This window comes from Vicugna pacos, chromosome 8 (genome assembly GCF_048564905.1).
Source record: "Vicugna pacos chromosome 8, VicPac4, whole genome shotgun sequence".
In the NCBI taxonomy this organism is placed as follows: Eukaryota; Metazoa; Chordata; class Mammalia; order Artiodactyla; family Camelidae; genus Vicugna; species Vicugna pacos.
The window spans coordinates 5,119,683-5,138,138 of NC_132994.1; the positions used below are offsets into that span (position 1 = coordinate 5,119,683).

General features: G+C 37.1%; 1 pseudogene; it reads left to right on the forward strand.

Annotated features, from left to right (window-relative positions):
• The first annotated feature begins 4,577 nt into the window (after positions 1-4,577).
• LOC102540506 (ras-related C3 botulinum toxin substrate 1-like) lies at positions 4,578-17,258 on the forward strand (annotated as a pseudogene).
• Positions 17,259-18,456: the final 1,198 nt, after the last annotated feature.

Below are 18,456 nucleotides of genomic sequence, written 5' to 3' on the forward strand. Positions count from 1 at the left end.
TGTCTGATTCCAACTCTATGCAATGCTGGAAAAGGCAAAACTATAGAGCCGATAAAAGGAGCAGCAGTCTCCTGGGGCTTGGGGAAAGGGAAGTAAGGATGAATTGGCAGAGCATGCAGAGTATCGTTATGATCGTGAAATGATTCTATATGAAACTGTAATGATGAATACGTATCATTACACTTCGATTATAATCAGCAGAGTGTACAACGCAGAGATTGAATGCTAATGTAAGCTATGGACTTTAGTTAATAACACTGTGTTGATATCAGGTCACCAATTATAACAGATATAGCACACTAATACAAAATGTTAATAATAGGGGAAACTGTGTGCGAGGGTCAGGGAGCAGACTGCAACTTTTTGTACTCTCTGCTCAATATTTTCATAAACCTAAAACTTCTCTAAGCAATGAAGTGTATTAATTTAAAATCTAAATTAAAGAGCCAAACATAATATAATAGACTCACACACTAGACATACCAGTATGAGAAATGATTGCTAAAGCAACAAAAAAAAATTAAACAAATTAACCTGCTGTTTGTTATTTTTTATCTTCAAAAATAGATCTTATTTGTTAATTAATTATTTTTTTACATAGTCCTCAGCCCTTTCACTGTAGAAAATTTTATGTCAGCTTTGGTGGTGTGTAGGCATAAATGCACAAATTCATGAAACCACAAATCGAGAGTTTTATTGGCATCTAGCCAATGAGATCCACACATTATTAGATTAAGTTTTTTTCTTTTCGCCCCAAAAACAATTAGTTGATTTAAATGATGTTAGTATACTCCGGACTTGATGCAACTGTAGATGTTTGTAAGTACTGCTTATTTCATAGGCTGATTTATTGTTATAGAATAATTGCAGCAAATTGAGGAGTAAAAGAGAGAACTGTGGACTAGAGGACTTTTGGTAAGTCAGGAACCCTTACCTGGGACCCACGCCACCCTGTCTGATTAGTCCTTCCCGGCATAACCAGAGCTTCCCTCCCTCTGCACGGTCACCATCAAGTAAGGCAACACACAGATGCTGGCTGAAGATAAGATTCATATAAGCAGGCATGTCCTAACGTACACCTCAAAAGCCAAAGTGGATCTGAGCTAAATCTATCAAAGATTCTCCTTTTATGGGCCACTCAAATCTCTTTCACTAATCACTAGCCTTTTTAAGGTAATTAGTAGATGTCAGCACCAGAAAACAACTATATTTAGAAATACAAAGAACTCAGTGCATGGAGGATGAGTAGGTAACCTGAGATGTTTAAGGAAAGAAAAAATCAGAATAATAAATATAAATCAAAATGCATGGACGATCTTGATTGGGAAGACATTTTCTACAATACAAAACTGCATTAGCACATGAGTGTAATAAGTTAGCACTGTGAACAGGCATGTGCACACACACACACACACACTTGCAGGCAGGGTAACACCACAGAGACCCAAACTAACAAATAGAGAAAGAGTTATCTGAAGACATTTTCTGCAGTTATTTTTTCTTTTTTCTTAATAAAGCTTCCCGGTTGAGACATCACTGCTTTTAGCATGTGTTTGTGATAACCTACTTATGCCACTCAGCTTAATATTCTGAACTTTCAGTTTATTGCCTGTCTCGGCAACCCAGATAGTAACTCCAGCACACATTTTTGCTGAAATTGCTCTAAAAGTTTGTGTGACGTGAATTATCTCTGTTGTCTCAGACAACAGCAATACCCTTTGAGATTCTGGATGAGGAGTGAACAGTCAGCTTCCTTTTCTCTCCTTAGTTCTTATAAAACAGTAAATCCCCTTATTTTGGCCCTTCTCCAGTTTCTTTAACTCTGTGCTTTCGTTCAAGTTTTCAAAGTTTGGGCTCATAAAAATGATTGCAAAATCTATGAGTTATCTCAAGTCTTAATCTTGTTTAAATAAATTCTGGATATAGTCTTCTTGGTCAGGAACTTCTCAATTTAAAAAGCTTTGACATTTTCAATCCCCATACCTGAAGAAATCCATGGAAATGAACATTTAACCTCATAAATATTTAAATAAGATTTTGATTGTTTCCAAATACCCTTCTCAGGAAAAACATGAGGCTCTTACAGAGGTTAGAAATTCACCCTGGGTCTGATTTTATTTCATGTTCAAAGTGATGCTGGGTCATTTCACGTCCTGAGATGAGCAGAAATTCCTGGAACTCTGAAGAGAATGGAAAGTACGAAGAATGACTTCAGCTCAGGATGAAAGCTCACTGGTACCACAAATTGTTGCTTCCAGAAGAGTTTACTCTTCCATCTCACTTAACCCCACTGTTGTGCTTTCCTGACTTTACGGCATCAGTATGACTCAAAATTTAGGGAAATGAACAATTATTATTTTAAGTGTTTGAATTTAATTATGCTTTACATTTCATATTCCATAAAAATCTATCATTACATCTATTTCTTGTTCTAATCTCTTTTTACCTTCTTGTACATAATTGACAATTTAATTACGACCACTGAAACATCCTAACAGAGGATACTGATTTTTAAAATGTCTTATCTGTGAATAGTTGGAATACTATTGATTGATTGCTGTGATATAGTTATAATTTATCCAGAAATTAGATGGTGGGGGGAGGGGAGGTCAGTATTCTGCAACATTTGAAAATTTGAACTTGCTTTTAGTAACTGTAAAAACCTGATTTACTTCCCTATGATCAATTCAGAAATGCTGAACCATTACCCTTAAAATCTTTCCCATTTGAGTCTCAATATTCCATGTACTTTATTATTTGAATCAGGCAAGATAATTTTCCAGAAGTTGAATTTTGCCTATTGTATAAATAAGTGTTCTTTACCTCTAATTACATAAATTGTGTCCTGGAATTCATAATATCTTTCTCAACATCAGTGAGCTTGTTTCTCTGAATGAGAATCTTTGGACCATGTGACTTTAGGATTATCAGAAATTCACTGAGTGTTCTGCCACTGTTGTAGTGTCCATAAAACTCAATATGCAGTATTGTATCTTGTCCATATTGAAGTCTTTACTCTGGTGTGATGTCTGAGGCTATGTCCAAGGTCAAGTTCAAAGTACAGCAAGATGTAAGCAAGGATTGAAATAACCTTACATTAAACCAGGAAATTCCTTAGACTTCCTAGGAAATAATTTACCTAACTATTCAGACTTAATCCAATTCTTTTTTTTTTTTTGGCTGAATTATTTGGATACATTTTTCTTATTTTTGTTTTTCTTTACCTGCATAAACCTAACCTAAGGGCTTATTCTACTCACCACACCTCACTGGAAGTTTGTTTGTTTGTTTAGATATGCTAAATTAATCCAGCCAAAAGCACAGAGTTCACCTAGGGACAGTCACGTAAGTATTCAATGTGGAGTCTCCACTTTTAACTAGTTATAAAATTATTGCTGGATCCACTGAGAGGATTATTATTGAGTGCTTATAATTATGTCAGTATAAAGTTTTCAGAATGGATTTAATCACAACCCTATCACTCAATTCAGCCATTAGATAGGGGGAGTTAAAAAAGTAGATGCTGTTTTCTAAGAGTAAAGGTAAAATATTGTAATATATTTAAAGTCAAGTGAACTTAGTCTTTTATTTTTGTCCTACATAGGAAAAAAAATCATTGCATATGCATGATGAAAACATTGATTATACACTTGATTGGTGGTTGGGGTGAGCAGTTACATAAATGTGAAAACTTGCACCCTGTGCTTCATTGCTTTTTGCAGATAATTTTCCACAAATTAAAGATTTGTGGCAACTCTATGATGAGCAAGCCTATAAGTGCCATTTAACCGAAAACATTCGCTCACTTCTGCTCTCCGTGTCATATTTGGGTGTTTCTCACAATAATTCAGACTTTTCCGTTACTATTATATTTGTTATGGTGATTTGCGATCAGTGATCTTTGGCAACCATAGGCATTGCACAAGCGGATGGACATGAGTAAGTTCCAAAAAACCTGATTTGCAAAAAGTAACAGCTGGCTGGATTTGGTATTTGGGCCATGGTTTGCCTTTGCTAAATATACTGTAATGGAAATGAGTTGAAAATCCTAGAACTTTTGGAAAAACCATTCCAAATGTTTTCCCGCCACTCTCGGTAAAAATGATACGGTGTTTGGATGACTTGTGAGGTGGTGTTACTTAGTCTAATGTCGTTATTTAGAATAATATATAGCCTCACCAAGATGTGTCCTTCTTAAAGAAAATTTAAAAAAAAAAACCAGTTCCTAAGCAACCTTGATTTAAAAATCAAATAAAATATTCTGAAAATGTATATTAGGAAGTCATAATTAGATACATAAATCCCACAAAGATAGAAAGTTTACATGAGCAGCAACCTATGAACTTTAGATGCCCTTCTGCTGCTTAACCATATGGTTTTCATCTTAGAATAATAAAAATGACAGAGCAAAATATATGCATTTAAGTAAGAGGAAAGATAGGTTCAGGGCGAGTGGGCGAGTCCCATGATTACAGCTAGTGTTATCATTTAGTTGAATAATCAACTTATTTGTTTCCCACTAAAGGATAATCAGACACAGATTTGAGTGGGGGTGGCTGCGGGGCTCCGGCCTGCCGATGGCGGAGGGAGACTCAGGTGGACGGCAGCCCGGGATCGGGGCCCGAGGCCTCTGACCTCAGCACCAGGGCATTACCGCAGCCACCGCAGCCCGAAGCTGAGTGAAGTGCGGGGAGGTGGGCCCCTGGCGTTGCAGGTACAACCTGCCTGCTGATCAGTTACGTAACCGATGCGTTTCCTGGAGGATACACCTCCGCCCTCTTTGGGAATGATTCTTGCAAAGCAATGGCAGATGAAAAACTGGTGCATCCAGGTTTACGGATACAGCTGGACAAGATTATGGCAGGTTGCGCCCCCTAGCCTACCTGCAAAGAGATGCATTCCCAATTTTCTTTTGTCTTTTGAGTTCAGCCTCATTTGCAGATGTTTGGGCAAAGTGGTACCCTGAAGGGCAAGTCCGTTGTCCCAACACTCCCATCATCCGAGGCTTGATTTTAGGGTTGATAAAGACACAATTGAGAAACTAAGGAGAAGAAACTGACTCCCATCATTTACCCGCAAGGTTTAGCCGTGGCCAGGGCGATTGGTGCTGTACGAATACCCGGAGGGCTCCGCTCTTGCAGGATGAGGACTCAAGACAGCATTTGATGAAGCTTTTCCAGCAGTTCTGGGCTCCCCTTCTATCAAGAGGAGAGAGAACATTCCTGCTCTTATAAATGTCTGGGCCCTTCTCTCCTGCCCTGCACCTTTGTTCGAAAATAGTGGAGGCTTCCACTCAATGCCAAATTTTTTGTTCTGTATTATTTTTTTCCATAAGACCATTTTGAACAAATTGGTGATTAATTAGGTTTTGTGTTTTTAAAGTTCAAGAGTTCAAACTTTCACATTCTATTAAAATTTAGCCCTAAAATGACAAGATTTCTAAAAGCCCTTATTTTTAAAAAGCCCCTATTCTTGCTCAGATTAGAAGTTGCCAAAATACCTTGTGAACAGACACCTTGTGAACAAAGTTGCATTGTTGTGCTAAGAACACTAAAGGCTAAATTGCTTACAGACTTTTGTCTGTGAGAAGATTGCAGATTCTGAAGGAAGGAAACGCAGGTATTTTACAACTAATTTCAGATACAAAGAACAGCACGACCTCTGTGAAACCTTGTCATTCAATGCATTTAATATCAACCCATGATCATTACCTAACGTTTTGCTATACATCATAATGAAATGAATGTAGCAACTCAAATCTTTGGATCATTTAAAAAAAATTCATGGTGAGACTTAAAAAAAATAGTGTATTAGATTTTGCTGAGATTTTTGAACACACTCTTACTTACAGCTTTTCTCTAATGAAGTATTCTGTTCTAGCCATGGGTACACTGAGGGAGAGCGCATGTGTTGGAGCAGGCAGAGAGCTAGATGTGAGCCGACCAAGGGGGACATGGGCTAAATGGCAGGAATGGGCAAAGAAAGGCTGGGCTGTCAGGAAACCGTTCCTTCGGTAGACAGAGAAAAGCAGGAACCTCTGGACTGATAAGAAATCACACATTTTGGGGTGACAAGTGTCCTGCAGTCGATCAAAAAAAAGGTAGGAAAAGGCAGGAATCTCCAGTGTCTGAATAAAACCTTTTGCTCATTATACCTTTATTACTATAAAATTAGCCTTGCAGATTAGAAGTACCCATGATGCACTGATGTCATGACACTTCCAATCAGGACTAAATAAGGACAAAAATCCCTCCTTCCCTCAGGAAAGTGGAGCTGGGATGGAAATCAGGGGACATGACTCCAAATCCCTACTTCTCTAATGAATATTCCACCCATTCATTTTTACACTCTATGTAACCAACCTGCCAAAGAAACTCAGGGCAGCCGCTCACCTGAGCCTGCCTGCTCTCCCCTTGAGAGTGTACTGTCTGTCCCTTAATAAATCCTCACTTTGCTTTCCTGACTTTCGTGTCTCATCTCAGGATTCATTCTGCTATGAGACAAGAACTTAATCTCCGGTAACATGTGGAATATTGATCTTGATATGATCAAAAGATGAAGACGGTATTTTGACAAAATATGAAGTGGAGAATAATTTACACCACACAGTATACCTAATAATTAACCTAAATAGAAGTGTCACATGTAAAATTTGAAAAGGTTAATTCCTGTCAAATCCAGTCGATGATGAAGAAAGGTTGGTATTATCAGTGTTTTCTCAAGCTTTTCCTTGTCTTAAACCTGTTATCTCTCTGGAAATTAGACATTTAATTAATCTTTGAATTGTACATTCTAATAGTTGCTAACTTTGTGTTTTTCTTATAGAACCCCTTCTTAATGAGCCATATGCCTTCTTATATTATAAAATTTTTTTGAGAATGCATTAAGAATTTTTTCTTCTGATTTAGTAAAAGTGAACTCTTGTTTTTTTTTGTGTACTTTATTCAAAACTAATATGTGTTTTCCCTGGTTTTCTAGTAGCTAGGTGTACAAATCTTGTGATTCATGTTTATAGCTTTTAAAAATATTTAAAAATATTCTTAAACTATGAAACTTCTTAATAGCACTGTCTTGCCAGATCACCAATACTGTACTTGACCCAAACTGACCCTTCTCTTTGCCTCACCTACATGGACACATTCTTCCTCTTATTGCTGTATCTAACAATTTTTTTTGTGGATCTTTGGATATTTGTGAACTCTTAGCTCATGCTAACGAAGTTCTGTACAACTTACCCACTGGAAGAGTACAAGGTTGAATCTTTCACCATTGTAACAAAAGAAGAAAAAAAAATTAAAGTCACAGTGGTAAAATTGTGAAATGATTTTTTATTTACCTTTCGCTAATACATTTAGCACTATGTTTTACATATATGACAATAAATCCTTGAACTACAGTAATTAGTTAAGGGATACACAAAATTAAAAAAAAATGTAAAATATGGAATCAAAAGCATAAAACTTGGCAGTGGGTAAAATGAAGAATTTTTATAATATATTTAGATGTTAGTTACTATCACCTTAAAATAGTCTGCTTATGTATAAGCTGTTATATGCAAACCTCATGGTAACCACAAAGCAAAAACCTGTAGTAAATGCACAAAAGGCAATGAGAAAGGAATCAAAACATATCACTGAAGAAAGTCGCTAAACCACAAGGGAAGAGAGCAAAATAAGAAAGAAATAGAGGGGGTCACAAAAGCAGCCGGAAACAAGTAACCAAATGGCAATAAGTACATACCTATCAATAATTACTTTAAATATAAATGAACTAATTTCTTCAATCAAAAGACCTAGGGTGGCTGAATGGATTTTAAAAAATAGAATCATTTATATGTTGCCTACAAGAGACTCACTTCAGATCTCTCACACACACACACTGAAAGGGTGATGGAAAAAAGATATTCCATGGAAAGGAAAATGAAAAAAATCTGATATAGCTATCCTTACACCAGACAAAACAGATTTTAAAACAAAGACTTTAATAAAAGGTAAGGAACAGCATTATACATTTATAAAATGATGAATCTAATAAGAAGGTATAACATTTGTAAATATATATACACACCACATAGGAGCACCTAAATATATAAAACAAGTATTAACAGACCTAAAGAGAGAAATTGAAAGCAATACAATAACAGTAGGAGACTTTAATACCTCATTTACATCAATGGATTGGTCACTCAGTCAAAAAACCAGTAAGGAAATACCAGACTTAAATGACACATTAGATTACATGAAATTGATAGACATATAAAGATAATTCCATTTAAATGTAGCAGCATGCACAGGCCTTTCAAATATATAAGAAACATTCTCAAGGAGAGATCACATGTTATGCCACAAGATAAGTATTAATAAATTTAAAAAGAGGGAAATAATATCAAGCATCTTTTTCAACCACAATGTTATGAAACTAGAAATCAATTACAAGAAGAAAACTGGAAAAATCACAGACATATGGGGATTAAACAACATGCTCAACAGACAATAAGTCAATGAAGAAATCAAAGGAGAAATAAAATTACCTTGAGACAAATGAAAATAGAAATACAACATTCCAAAATCTATGGGATGCAGTAAAAGAAGGTCCAAGAGGGAAGTTCATGGTGATACAAGCCCACCTTAAGAACTAAGAAAAAACTCAAACAATCTAACATTACACCTAAAGGAACTAGAAAAAGAACAAATAAAGCCAAAGGTTAGTAGAAGGAAGGAAATCGTAAGGATCAAAATGAAAATAAATGAGATAGAGACAGTGAAACAATAGAAAAGGTCAATAAATATAAGAGTTAGTACATCGAAAAGAGAAACAAAATTGGAAAAAACTTTAGCTAGACTCACCAAGAAAAAAATAGAGAGGGTTCAAAGAAATAAAAAGAAAAATGAAAGAAGAAAATTTACAACTAACACAACAGGAATACAAAGGATCATAAGAGACTACTATAAACAATCATACACCAAAAAATTGGACAACATAGAAGAAAGGGATAAATTCCTAGAAACATATAATCTTCCAAGACTGAAATATGAAAAGGTAGAAAATCTGAATAGAGCAATGATTGGTAAGGATGTTGAATCAGCATCCAAAACTTCCCAACAAACTAAAGTCCAGGACCAGACAGATTCACTGGTGAATTTTACCAACATTTAAAGAAGATTTAACAGCTGTCCTTCTCAAACTCTTCCAAAATACTGAAGATGAGGGAAAACTTCAAAATTCATTTTTTAAGGCCAGTATTAACTTGACACCAAAATCAAACAATAGCACCACAAAAAAAAGGAAATTACAGGCCAGTGTCTCTGATGAAAATAGACGCAGAAATCCTCTACCAAATGTTAGCAAATTGAATTCAGCAGTACATTAAAAGGATCATATACATGATCAAGTGGGATTTATCCCAGGGACGCAAGGACAGCAGAGCATCACCAAGTCTGTCAGTGTGATGCACCACATTAGCAAAATGGAGGCTAAAAACCACATGGTCATTGCAACAGAGGCAGGAAAAGCATTGGACAAAACTCAACATCCATTCGTGACAAGAACTCTCAACAAAGTGAGTGTAAAGAGAATTTGAAATATCAGCAATCTTGTCAGTGGTCAATAACATTGACTCACATGTGGTGATTTTAAAATTTTGACTTTTCAGAGTTTTGTGAGGTTGTGTCTGGGAATAAGGAAGCCCCCTGTAGTGTGGGACCCCCCAGTCCCTCTTCACTCATAGCATCCCAGCTTTTATCTGGCTGACAAGTTGGCCTTTCACTTAAGACTGCTGTTATTAAAGAAATTATTCTATGGATCATTAATAAATATTTTTACTATGATAGCAATATGAATATAATTATTAATTAACATTTGTAGAATGAATAAAATATTTGAGACCTCCACGTTAGGGCAGGCTACCCCTCGTAAAAAGCAACCATTATATTTTTCTCTCTGATTGCCATTTTCTGGGTAGATAAATTCTTCTTTCATTTTGTGCCTTAAAATTATTTTAGAAACGGACATTGAACTCAGTTTCTTTTTTTTTTAACATTTTTTATTGATTTATAATCATTTTACAGTGTTGTGTCAAATTCCAGTGTTCAGCACAATTTTTCAGTCATTCATGGACATATACACACTCATTGTCACATTTTTTTCTGTGAGTTATCATAACATTTTGTGTATATTTCCCTGTGCTATACAGTGTAATCTTGTTTATCTATTCTACAATTTTGAAATCCCAGTCTATCCCTTCCCACCCTCTACCCCCCTGGTAACCACAGGTCTGTATTCTCTGTCCATGAGTCTATTTCTGTCCTGTATTTATGCTTTGTTTTTGTTTGTTTGTTTTTGTTTTTTAGATTCCACATATGAGCGATCCCATATGGTATTTTTTTTTCTCTTTCTGGCTTACTCAGTTTCATCTACTGAATTTATTATGCAGTATGATGTCACACTGCATAATAATACCATGAAAATTGTTTTCCCAAGTTTTCTCAGCCATTGAACCTTTTGATAATCCCACTGGTCAAATTTTATAAAGATACTTTAAAAGCCAGTTAATAGACGTGAACAATTATTTGCTTTGACAGAGGAGTGAAAATAAGGCAGTTAAACTGGTAGCATGTGCAGACACAGAAAGTCAGTTTTTGTGTGACTTCAAGGTTATTACAGTCAAATATAAACACAATAACTTGTTTTATAGGGATTTGGTGTTTTGTGTGTATTTAAATATGCTCCTATAAGTATTTTTCTCTGAAATGTAAGAAGGTAAGTGACAGATGGACTTTTAAATAGATTTCCTCTCTCAAGTAAGAAGTAACAACCAACATAACTCTCTAATTACTAAACAATGACCAGACACAGACCTTCAGAATAACAAATCAAAATTAATTACACACACACACACACAGACACACACACACACACGTCTTCACAGGGTTAAGTCGTTCTTAGTGTAAGGGCATACACATGTACTTGGAGGGAAAAAACATGTTTTTATCTATTTTAATCTATTTAATTTTTATCTCATTTCTATTAATACTTTTGTGAAAGTTTGTATAGCATGTTAAATTAATTGGTACTTGTAGGTTTTAAAAGATGTTATTTCTAAATAACTTCTGTAATTTCTTAATAAACTTGCGTTTAAACCACAAGTCATTAAAAATGAAGAACCACCCAAAAGGGATTTCTTGTCTTCACTCCTCTCATGTTTTGGAGCAAAACGTTTGTTCCCCTCTTGTTTTTCTCATTTTCTAATGGTCAGGAATTCTGACAGCAGTGGCAGCAGCTTGAGTCCTGGATTTCGGCAGGATTTCTAAAACCATCACAATGCTTTGGATTTGGGAAATTAAATTATGCCTTCTAAATATCATTAAAGATCAAACTGTTGAAATCCAGGAACTGAAAGACCGATGATACAGAGACAGAGGCCACAGGAAATACTAGTTGAATGTTCCCCTTTCCGGGAAGCCCTAACCTTATTCACGGTATTGATGGGGAAAGTGATGGGGCGGGGGGAATAGCCAGAGAGCGCCACGGCAAACCACCAAGGAGGAAGTTATGAGGCTGCTTTGCTGTGCTAGGAAGTCTGTCCAAGTAATTTGAATCCATACAAGAAAGGACAATCAGATGTCAGGTCCAAATTGAATTCTAGACACATTTTTAACTCACCAGAATGCAAGAAACCCTGATTCCTTCTAGTAATAATAGTCATGGCACTCAGCAAAGATTATTACCGCAGCCTTCTGTATCCATTGACAACAACCCATATGGCATTCATTGTATAAGCAGATTTAAATGTCACCTGAGCCAGGGTCATACATATAGATGGTGTTTTGAGGCATGTACACATTTCATAAAACCTTACAAACAGACATGGAGCTGTGCATGACAAAAGTATTAGGTGGGCCACTCTGAAACGTTTGGGAAACTCCTCAATAAATACATAATTAATAACATTTTTATTTTCAGTAACTAAGATATTTTATATGGTAAAAATAGAGGAAATCTTAATTTGACTTTAAAAATCTTAGTAGAATAAAAAGTCTTTTTAAGAGCTGGCTAAGGATCATGAAAGACCAAAGCAATGCCTTTGAAAAGAAAAATTGTGTATTCAATACCAGCTATTAGGGGAATGTACAATAAAAGATAATTTTGGAGACCAGAAGTGTATGAATGAACCATTGATACACAATAATTTGGGGAGGAACTTATTGTGTAATGTGCTATGTAGAAAATAAATCCTTTCTTTCTGTAGATAAGAACCTAAGGATAACACAGCCCTGAAGTTCATTCTGATACTCTTTCACATGTAGCAGCTGGTGAATTTTCTGAGATAAATGAGTATTTATAAGTCTTACATTTTTTGATATTTTCTATAATCCAGATCTGAAGTTTTGTAGGTATACCACACACAACATATGAAGAATGGTCTAATTATATTTTATTCCTATGTAAAATGGGAATTATAACAATACCTAGCCCACAGGGTTATTGTAAATCAAAAATGGAAAACAATATGATGCAATGTCCTTAGCACAGGAATTGGTACCTAACAAGCATTTCATAAATGCCAGAATGATCTGTCAAATTAAGGTTTCTTCATTAAAATGTAACTTGCTCTTTGTTTCCACATGCTTTTTTTTTTTCACTTTTGTGGCAGAAATTTCTAAGGCTGATTTTCAAAAGCTGCTTAGAATGCTGGAAAGTCACCAGATTTAGGGGTGTGTTTAGTACTGATGAATAATTTTGAGCAGCTGCTATATATCAGGTATAATGGTGAGCTCCTGCTTTGGTTCCTAGAGGCTCGTCCTGTTAAGACACAATTCCTGGCCTGGAGAGGCTCATAGTCCTGACAGGAGGCAACAGGTAAACAGGTGGACTGTGTAATCCAGCCCAGTCCGGTGTTACCCAGAGTGATCACCTGACCCAGCTGGAGCAGAGCAGGTGAAGGCAAGGAAAGAGCGTCTGGATGAAGTGGCATCTCATCCTGAAGCATCGTGCAGATGGGCAGGAGGAGAGGGAGGAGGGTTTTAAGTCGAGAGGGCAACTAGGTCAGGTGTGGATATACATAGGTGCGTTCCCTCTAATTCACTTAGTAACTCCCGATTTCTGTGCAAGATATTCAGCTTCGAACAAGTTTCTTCACTCTAAGTTGAGACACTGAGACATACAAGCTATTTCTTCCTGATGAGTGTCTTGGAGGGGGGAGTCAAATAAAACGCTCTGTGTAAGAATATTTTTATACCTCGGAGTCCAGTGAAGATACTACTTATAACATTAGTATGATTAATGTTTATTTTGGTAAACTGGTTATACACTCAGTAAAGTTTTTATTGAAGTACTGTTGGAATTTGTAAGGTGCACAGAGCCCTTACATTATTTCAGCTACCCATGTCAGTACGAACTCATTTCATTCCCCGCAACCACTCTATGAGCAGACTTTAACTGCCCAAGATCACACAGCTGGTATTTGATAAAGCCATGATTTAAACCCACTAGTTTGACTCTGCAGCCCCAAAATACAACTCCTAAGCTTACCATCTTGCAATGCTATGTCATTGGTATCTATTATCTGCATACCCTGTATCTAACACCAGAGATAAAGGCATAAATACTATGGTTCTTGCCTTCAGGCGGCACCCTCACAGTCAGGGGCCCCCAGAGATGTATGGTGATGAGGGTAACAACGTGATGGGTACAAGGGAAAGAGGTCTGGTCTGGACCAGGGATGCGGACAGACCTAGTTGAGGATGTCATTAGAGACTGAAACATGAAAGATGCTTTGAAAAAAACAGGCAAAGAAATTAGGAAGGAGATTTCAGGCAGAGAGCCTAAAGATAAAGTGACTGACCATTCATTCGTGTTTGCCTGGGACAGTCTCATTTCACACTTATTAATAAGACCCACTTTAACTCTCAGAAGTCTTCTGGTTTGGACGATAAATTGTATAGCCACCCTACCTAAGGGCAGGGACAGAGTTGTAAGCAAACAGTGTATTAGGGGAAATGCAAGCGATTTATCGTGGCTGAAATTCAGGATGTGTGAGTGGAATTGTGGAAGATTCGAGTCTGGGAAGAAAGTGTAAAAGGTCTTGCTCCTCAGGGGAGGGGAGTTTAAGTTTCATTTTGAAGGTGATGGGAAGTCACTAAAAAGGTTTTAAGCAAAAGATACAGTGCAGTTCAATTACACTTTTAAAGATCACTCTACCATTATTGAAGAGAATATATCTGTATAATGCAAGATTAGAGAAGAACAAAAACCTTTATCCGACACATATTTATCCAGCCCTACTGTGTGCTGGCATCATCCTAGATTCTTAGGATACATCGATAAACAAATCACACAAGATCCTTGCTCTCATGGTGCAGGCATTCTAGTAGGAAAGGTACAGTGACAGCAAACATAAGTGAGTGAGGGTAGAGCAGGGCGAGAGAGCTTGAGGTTATGTTGCAACTTAAAATTAAGGATTCCGATTTCTTGTGCAAAGAGCTTAAGTTACCAAGGAAATTAGCCATTTAGATATTTGAGACATGTCTCAGCTGGGAGGAGTAGCTGATGTAAAGACTCTGAGGTGAGAGCGTGGCTGGGAATTCCAAAGAACATTAAGGTGGCTGGTGTGGATCGAGTAGGGAGAGCAAAGGGATGCCAGAGAGGCACTGCGATCAAGAGCCCTTAGAACACTGCAGGCCATTTAAAGAAATTTGAGTTTTCCTCCCAATGACATGGAGAGCCCTTGCAATCCTTTGAGCAGAGGAAGTATGCTATGACTTCCCTTTTACAAGGATGCTCCAGCTGCTCTGCTGGGAATCCAGGCCAGAGATGTTGCTCTGTAGGTAAAGGCATCTGGGCAAATAGAGACAAGAAACAAGCATAGACCGTGATCCTTTTCTCAGACAGGAGAAATTTGAGGCCGAAATAAATGAAAGAAAGAAATTTACCTAATAATGTGAAAGGCCATATTTACAGTGGATATATTATGATTAAGATCAATGGGCCGAATAAAGAAGAATGCTCTCCATAAACAGATGCCATGGAAAATATGATGAGAAATTGACAGAATCTATTAAAAGTGGATTTTAACTACTCTTAATTCAAGACAGGTCCGGTGCACAAATACTATCAAATGTATTGGGAAAGCTTGTAAAACTGTGCCTCAAATTCCAAATGTAATGAAAAAAGAGTCTAACAAATTCCATTATTTTTTTAGGTGTTTGTATTGTGGCAACAAACACCATAAGCGGTCAAAAGAAAGGTGACAAATTAGGAGAATATATTTGCTATGTAGATCACAGACAAAACAGTAATCTCTCCAACATAAAAACAAAAACAAAAATAAACAAACAAAAAACACCATATAATTTGATGGCAAAGGAATCCAAAAGTCCATTTTTTTAAAAAATGGGAAAAATCCATGACCAAAATGCTGATAGAAACAGTTATAAAATTAGCCTTTAAATGTATGAAAATAGTCTAGATTATACTCTTATAAGAAAAATAAAATTTAAACTACACAGAGATATTAATTCTCATCTATTATACTGTCAAACATTAATGAATATCTGATATCCTAGTGTAAAATGGTGATGTCTGTACTCCATTTCCAGATCTGCACCAGTTTTCAGATCCATAAATTGATGATCGAAGGGAAGACCACTGAAGGAGGACCCTAGAGTGCGACCTAAACATATGTACAGTAAACATTCCCCCATGAGTGAGTTTGAGCAGTGTGAGGGGTAAATGGTAGCAGTCTCCTATATGTCTCCGAGACAAATCTCCTTGGTTGACCTCTGACCCAGCAGTGGCCGTGACTGATATTCCTGGGCAAGCGGAACAAGTCAGGCTTGTCTCGAACTCCCAGCATGCCACCTCAGGCACTGGAGGCACCCTTCTCCAACGTGGCCCATGCACTCGAGCCTGGGAATTCTGGAGTTAATGCTCTTGGGGGTGCCCTCAACCAGTGGGAGGTAAGGACTGATGGATTATTTAGTCTTTCAAACAGACAGTTCTGCAAAGCACCCTGTCCATTTCAGGGTATTTCTGCACAGTCCCACCCTGTTGCCCTGTTGCCCTGTTGCCCCTTTGCCCACAACAGGGAAATTTAAAATGCTCTCTTGTATTGCATATTCGTCCTCCTCCAACTCTCTTCAGCTCTCTTGTTTAGCTTCCTGGAATCATGTCCAAAGAAACTATTAATTCTATGTCCTTCTCCTCCCAGAACACTATAATTTATTGATCTGTTAATCCACCTTTTTTTTTTTGCCTTTGAAAAATTATTCTTGTCTATAACATGAAGCAATTCCTTTAAAGATGTGTGTCTTCTTCCTCATAACCACGGCCATTTCAAATGTAAAAACAAAACAAAGGGTTGTGGTTCACTTGGTGATGACAAATCTATTCCCTGTTTTTCAGTAGAAATAAATGTATCATTCTCAGCTCCAATTTCGTCTTGCTGTTATCTAACTTGAAATGACTTTTCATGTTTCTATAATCCAGTTTTAAATTCTCAAGGCACTACCTTACCGGTTTTAGAGCACACATTACCTTAAAAACCCATTGTCTTCATTTTACCCATGGATAATCTGGGGCTAGCTCTTACCTATTCCTGTGCTGCAACATTTGTTATCCTTCTAAGATTATCTCTGTATATTAGGAGTGAGGCTCACAGAAACTACATTTCCCATATTGTTTTAGCAGCAGATACCTGGTTTTGATTCTCCTGATGAAAAGCATTTTCTTAAAATGTGGAAGATGGCAGCAGAAAAGAATTAGGCAACTGCTGGGGAAGCGCCAGGCAGGGATGCAGGTTTGGTCAGAAGGCCAGGCGGGTGCCAGCTCCCAGGTGACCCCTCTGTGACTCAGGCTACTTAGTTAGATGCTCTAGGAAGCTGAGGTTGACAGTTATTTTGTATGACTTCGTGGTTCCTGCATTTTACCTTGGTTTCCCTTTCAAAGCCTTTTTAAAGTATCTTTTTTCCAGTATTAAATCCCTTCCTGTTTGAATTACTTAGAATGTATTTTATTTTCCTGAAAAATGTATAATTGGCAATAAAGTTATTTTTTAAAAAGTTGATGATTTGGTCTATTTTGTCTGGTTTTGTTATTGTAACTGATGTTGGAAACATAATATATTTGGATTCGTTAATCAATCTTAATAATTTTTCTTCCATTCCAAGGACTTCCCGTCGGCTTACTACAGTTGTGCCCATTCAATGACACATTGTCCTCCGCTACACTTGAATTGCAACATCACACTTGTGAAGTTGTGACAGAGATGGTATGACCCCTCCCCACCAGACTTGATATATTTACTATAAGGACTTTTACAGAAAAAATATGTACACCACTATTCTAGACCAATGATTTTGGTAATATGCTGTATATCACTGAATAGTGTAAGGAGTGACTTTGATTGTCTTTATTGTAACACACTGGTGGCAAATTTAATAACAAAATCCTGCTGCCCTAAAAGTCACAGAAATTTGAAGGCATGTGAATCAGAAATGGAAAATTATAGACCAGAATAAAGGAGCCTTTGAAAGTGTATTTTGAGGAAGAAGAACTAATGTGTATAATGATGATACGAGCTAAGATTTGCTGCGTGGTTCAGAGGTGGCAGGCACTGTGCTGGATCACTTTACAAGCACTGAGTCATGTAATCCTTGCAGTTGCTACTTAACCAAGGAAATGAGAAAAGAGAATGATTTTGTTTCCTATGGTCACATAGCTTACTTAGTCGCTGGCGTTGAGCTCAAGTCTGATACCAAGCTCTTCAATGTACCTATTGCTAATTGTTAAAATGAGGAACCAACATATTTTTATGAGAGGGTATTTTACACTACAGGAGGCTATTTTACATCATTTCACACTGAAATTCAGAAAGTGCAACTCAATTACTCATCGCCATCAATCATGCTGTTGACATCATGCAGATTCTCTGTATTATAATAGTGGCTCATACCCACACTCTTGCAACATTTCTGAAACTGAAAACTTGGTGGGATTTCAGAAAACAGCTGGGAGAGTGTATTTCTTATCTTGTCAAGACCTTGGCTAGATGTTTCCTCTGATGAGGCTCTCCTAATTATACACACACCTTACATAGGCTGACGGTGTTTGATGGGCACATGTATCTAATCAGAGAAGTGCCACCAATCTGGGGAAAATGAATCAGCTCATGGGCTCTATGTCACCTTCTGACTATATGCGGTGGACACTTGGATAAGGTTCAATTTTCTATGCTGATAAAAATTCAACATCCTTCCTTGAAATTGGAGAAGTAATTTTTACACATGACACCTGAGATCACCTGACATGAAATTCAGAAAACCAGAGAACGGTTCGGTTGCCTTCACTTTTTGGCTGGAAATCACTCCCTTCTCAAGATTTAGATTTTTCCCTTACGGGTGTATCTTTAAGTCTTAGAGAAGATGGGAATAATATCAAATAGGGTCACACGACAGCTCT